This window comes from Mus caroli, chromosome X (assembly GCF_900094665.2).
Source record: "Mus caroli chromosome X, CAROLI_EIJ_v1.1, whole genome shotgun sequence".
NCBI classification, from domain to species: Eukaryota; Metazoa; Chordata; class Mammalia; order Rodentia; family Muridae; genus Mus; species Mus caroli.
Window position 1 is genome coordinate 37,749,752 of NC_034589.1, and position 6,488 is coordinate 37,756,239.

The window sequence follows — 6,488 nt, forward strand, 5'->3', positions numbered from 1 at the left end:
TGCAAACTTTATATGCCTCAGAATAGGGGAATGCCAGGGCCAAGAAATGGGAGTGGGTGGGTGGGGGAGTGGGTGAGGGAGCGGGTGGGAGACTTTTGGGATAGCATTGGAAATGTAAATGAAATAAATATCTAATTAAAATAAAAAGTAACGAAAGAAAGTGCACAAAGGCATGCAGTTGAGTAGATTTGGAGCTTCTATGATTAGCTCCTACCTCAGGAGCAGACCGCTCATTCTCATCCAAACAGAGAATGAATTAATGAAAACTGAAAAATAGCACTGAGGTTCAAAAGTTATGGCTAATATTACCAGCAAAACTTTTCAAATACCACTTGGTAAATAAATAATCAATTTTTTAAACTCTTAAATCCTTGGATAATCATCCAGTGATAGTTAACCATTCCATGGTGCAAATGATTAAGATAGAAAATGAAAAGTATAAAAATCTTAAAATTTAAAAAAAAATCTTTCAATAATAATAAATTATTTCTAGAATAGTTTATTTTGGAAAATTAATTTCCTCTCAAGCATTTTGAGAACCCTCAACTGAAAAAGCAAAATACATATAACTACTACATTATTAATTAAAATTTGAAAGTTTATCAGTATGTGTAGAAAATGCCATCTTTTTTTCTTTCTTTTTTTATTAGATGTTTCCTTCATTTACATTTCAAATGCTATCCCCAATGCCACCTTTACCCTCCCCCATCCTGCTCCCCAACCCACCCACTCCTGTTTCCTGGCCCTGCTACTCCCCTATACTGGGGCATATGATCTTTGCAAGACCAAGTCCTTCCATTGTTATTAAACAAACATCACTTGGAGTAGAAAATAATGTCAGTTAGTGAATTTTCTGAGCTTCATTTTATAAACTTAGAACTCTAAATATTTCATAAATTAATTGCTGGCAGAATTATAATGAAGTTATCAATACTAAAGGCAATGAACAAACTCAGATTCTTCACACAAATGTTGAAAATATATTTTCCTGATGTGCCACTTCTGTGGTTATATGTAATTTATTTCAAAAGTATAGGCTAAGATTTATGTAAGCATCCTCAAATTATTTCAAATTTTTATGTCAGACAGTAGGAGAATCTATCAATATATACAGACAAAAATATAAATACACAATTTACTATAAATTTAGTATTCAATTATGGTTTAACCCAATTACAACTACTGGAATGAGCTTTTCAAATATATGTAATTACATATATATTCATAGAGAAATCTAAACTTTAAGCATTGTCACATTCTATTTTAATTTTTTCTTTATAAATCACATTTATAGGAATAAATGTTTCTCTAGGGTATGTTTGATAAACTTCCCTTAGTCTATAAATCATGCTTATAGAGCTAAGAGAAAAGCAACTTTAACTATATAAAGGCAAACATAAAATGTGGAATGCTTAAAACATAGTTTTAATTTTACAATGAGTAACTTATAGTATATCTTCAAACGCAGTTAATTACTGAGTGTATATGTAGAAAAGAAGAAACTAAGGCATAATTTGCCAACACTTTTGAATAGTTGTACTAATAAGAACATCAGTGATTTCTGAAATGCTCAATTTGGCTTTACAAAATTCAGTTCCATCAGTATCATTACATACTTTATATGTCTAACTAGCACTCCAGCTTGCATATACACAGCATTTTATTTATGGTCTCATCATTGGATATACAACTGAGTTAATTCCACAGCTAAGTAATGGAAAATAATGTTACAGTGAAGAGGCTATGAGGGTTGATCTTTTTTGAGGAAGTTACTATCAAACACATTGCTCTTCAGTTGTTAAGCAGTTAATACATATCTGTAGTATTCAGTTCATGTCCTTTGATTATATATTAAGAAGTTTTATAACTGGATAATTTTATTTATATGTACCAGCCAGATTGCTTATATTGACAATGTATGTACTAGTTATATTATCACCAATGGTAAATACAAGATCCTTTCTCGTCACATCCTTGGCAACATTTATTTTAGAAGTTTTTATTAAAATTACTAAATTACAGCTTAATATAATTTATAAGTTGAAAATAAAGAAAAATGTTAGGCTTCAAAGAAACCTGGGACAAATGGCTGACTGACCAACTAACTTACAGAAAGTCTATTTTGGAATGAAATCTATACTATTAGAAATTGGAGAATTTATTGGTGATTTTTCTTTTTATAATATTGTTTGAAAAGTAGAATGTGGAAATAAGTCTGTCCTTTGGGAGTTAGAAAGAAATCACAAACAATGTTCACTTATTTTCCATTCATTATTGTTCTAACTTAAACTTTTCAATCCTGTCTTCTCACAAAACTAACTTCTTAACAATGTTTCTGTGATCACACGTTGGAATCAGAGAAAAAAAATTTGGTATAGGTATAATTTGTTATTCATATAAAAGTTAGAAAGTCACAATTTTACAAAATAGGCCTTCAGGTTTTATTATGTAATCAGGATAAATTTTGCAAAATTGTAATGATTAGATCGTACTTGTGTACATCAGCATTAATAAAGACAGAGCTAGAGTATATCCTAATTTCTGCCTTCAATGCAAAATTCTGCAGAGAAGAAAATCTGAACAAAAACAGTGATGATTCAGATTCTAAAATATATGACATTATCCATTTATCCAACCTCAAAAAAATGTATGGCTTTTATTATTAGGTTACAATGGATCAAGATTTGTGTTCACACTAATGTTGCCCTCATTTCCATTTATATTAAACTGGTATTTGTTTTTTTAAAGGAGGCACATGAATGAACAGAGCCTTCCACAATCTCTGTTTGTTCAGCTTGTAACATGCACAATAGCAAATTCAATCTTGTTAAGAGGCTTATTCCTCCGTTGTAGAAGTTACTTGAATTGCAAGAAAGTTTGAATTTACATAGATTGTGTGTTTGTGTGAAAGAATGGATTGAAGTTTAAAAGAACATTTTACTCACTAATAAATTGCTTATGATTCTGTGATTTCAACAATCATTTGCCCATGCTAGTACTCAAATGAGAGAAAGAAATCTTTAGTTAAACATTAGGAATATTGAGTTCACCTGGAATGCCAATTAGATAAGACTTCTGAAACTCAAGGACAATTTTTTTATTCAGTCAACTTTGAAGCAAAAAGTTATTGATTTGATGAAATACAATTTGGTTTAAATTGGGCAAAAAGCAATGGGGTCAGAGTCACAAAATGCAATTCATTTGAAATTCTATTTTAACATATTTGTAGGCATTTTAGTAGGGATCATTTAACCTATATTTGTTATAAGAAAAAATGAATTCTCATCAACCAATGCATCAAAATAAATTTTTTGAACAAAATTAAATTTTTTGTATCTGAAATCAATGTTATTAGTATATAGTGATTACTATATTTACTACAGGCTATTTAAGCAAATGTATTTGTAATAACTTCCATTAGTCACTGAAGGGGGGAGTCTCTGAAACACACAGAAAAAATACACCCAGTTAAACAAATAATGAGAGTCACAAACATTCAGAACAATATTATAAATAATTACAATTTCACATAAGACCTAACACAGAATGTGACCTTCAGAAGTTCATTTGCTTTCCTGATGATCTGATATTTTTAGTGTTTTGTTTTGTTTTATTTTGATTTGTTCTGTTTTGTTTGTATATGTGTGTTTTAACGAGGAAACAATCAAGATAATACATACCATGGATAAAAAGTTCAACGACCAGTAAAATTATTAGGAAAAATATTTTTTCATTAAAATCTGTACAAAATATAACATAATTCTTAATGTCTGTAACAGACAAATTAATTTTGTTAAAAAACTAAAAAAAAACAACCAAACAAACAAACAAAACAAAACACTAGGACACCAAAAATGACATATATGATTGATATGATTGCAGTGATTAAGAACATTGAATACTCTTCCAGAGGACCTGGTTTCAATGTCCGTTGCCCACATGACAATTTACAATCCTCTGGAACTTTAGTTCCAGGGGATGCAATATTTTCTTCTGGACTTCTCCAACAAAATACTTATAAACACTGATAAACATAAAATGAGATCATAAGACAATATTTTTAAAAGATCATGTCATATTATATGGAAATAAGATTGTGTTTCAAAGCTGCAAGATTTTGGAAAGAAACATAAAATAACTCACTAACGTTGCATTTCAGTACATTCACAATATTAACAAATTATAAAGTAAAAATTATGATGAATAAAAGAATCAATTAATTTGATGCTATATTTGAAAATATATATGATTAGAGAGCATTACTAAAATTAGAAAAAGGTATATACTTTTGTCATGTAGCCCCAAAATATATATCCAGAAAAGAATAAAAAAGATATAAGAAGAATTAATTGAAGCCAGCCATGGTGGAACACATGGAATTTCAGCACATCAGAGGCATAGGCAGTGAATTCATTCAAGTCTGATGCTACCATGTTCTATATAGTGAGTTCCATATCCTCTGGGCATACCTGTCACACACACACACACACACACACATTCAATCAATCAATCAGATAATTTAAACAGACACTTTGCATACACTGAAAGGACATTTTTTAAACAAAGTCATCAACTTGAAAATGCAAACCCCATAATTATATGTTTCTATATTTCTGTTAGAATACTGGAGCTCAGCTGGCTTCCTCTGTATTTCCCCTTAATTCCAGGATCCTACTACAAGATAAGATTTCCACCACATTCAGTGTAAACTTATTTGAAAAATAAGTAAGTCTGGGGAGATATATGTCGGTGGAGTGCCTGTTCTACAAGCATGAGTACCTGTTTTGTTACTGACCTTTGTCTCCTGGGAGCTAGCATTTTACTTTCACATATCTGGAATGAGCCAGCTCAGTTACAGATTGGTTTTCCTAAGTTCTATTTCTAGGGTATGTGGTAGGTGTCTTTAGCAACAGGGTCGTACTGTATGGTGGGCAATTGACTTTGTTGTTTAGTGAGCCTCTGGTCACTATAATTCTTACTCTCCATAGATGTTTAACCTGGTTTTATTAGAAATTTTGAATTTTTAGCAAAAATTCTAGTTCTAGGTATGGAATGTCCACTATGCATCTACATCCATTTGCTCACAATCACTGTTAAATTAATTTTGAGACGAGTCAATTTCCTCATTGGTTCTTGTAACACCTGCACATGTATGGATGTATGGTGTATACACATACACACACACACACACACAGAGAGAGAGAGAGAGAGAGAGAGAGAGAGAGAGAGGGGGCAGGTACACATGTATACATGTATACATAAAAACAAATACATTATATACATATATATATATATAAATACATACACACAGACATATATATATTCATATATATTCATATATATACACACACACAGACATATATATATACATATATATATACATATATACATATATACATATATATGTATATATATATGTCTGTGTGTGTGTGTGTGCTTGCCTGTGTGTGTGTGTGTGCTTAAACAAATGCAGACTGAGACTATAATGACAGAATTGAACCTCCAGGTCATTAATTTAGGAAAACCTGTGGGAATGTTTTACATTTTGAGCACATTCAGACACACAAAATCTCTAGTCACTGAGAATGATGTACTGTCACTCACCTGTAACCTCAGAAATTAGGAGGCAGAAACAATGCTGCCTGGCTTAATCAAACTAAGTTTAAAATTAAGGAGAAAGCAACTGAAGAAGACACCAGGTGTCCATCTCTTCTGCTATATATATGGACACACAAACATGCATACATACCTCAAAATCTGTCATTATCTTTAACTAGATTTTTAGAAATAATAAGAATATCATTCAAATGCATCCTCCGTAACAGACATGCAAAATGAAATCTTATCACAGTGAAGAAATGTTACTCTATAACTTTTGTGCTTGTGCATGAATGTTATAATGTATTACCCAATTTATCTTATAAGCAAGTTACATAAATGCTAGTATAGTTGGAACATGAATAAACAGGATGGTAATTCAGACAAATGGCTACATACAAGTACGAAAGCCTGCTTCTCCTTTTTATTATGTATTTAACACACACACACACACACACACACACACACACACAAGTTATATGACAATAATTTTTACTGTTTTGCTCCAAAGTCTCTCAGTGTTTCAGTGTAAGATCCGGAACGAGGGAGGGGAAGGTCATTGTCTGGAAGTAGACTGATTTTTTTTTCTCAGAAAAATAATGACTAGATGCAATCTTGCAAAAGAAACTGGAGGTGGCGGATGTCTAAATCCTGGTAACAATAAAAGAGCTTAAACAGATGCAGCTTGTAATGACAGACTTGAGCCTCAAGGTTGTTAATTTAGAAAGACCTGTGGGAATATTTTACATTTTAAGCTCATTCAGATACACAAAATCTCTAGTCACTGAGAAAGAAATTGTCTTACTTTATAAACTAAGGATTTTTATATCCACTCATACAGAAAGGAATATATGACTGAAGCTTTCACTTGAGTAATTATAGTAAGCTGT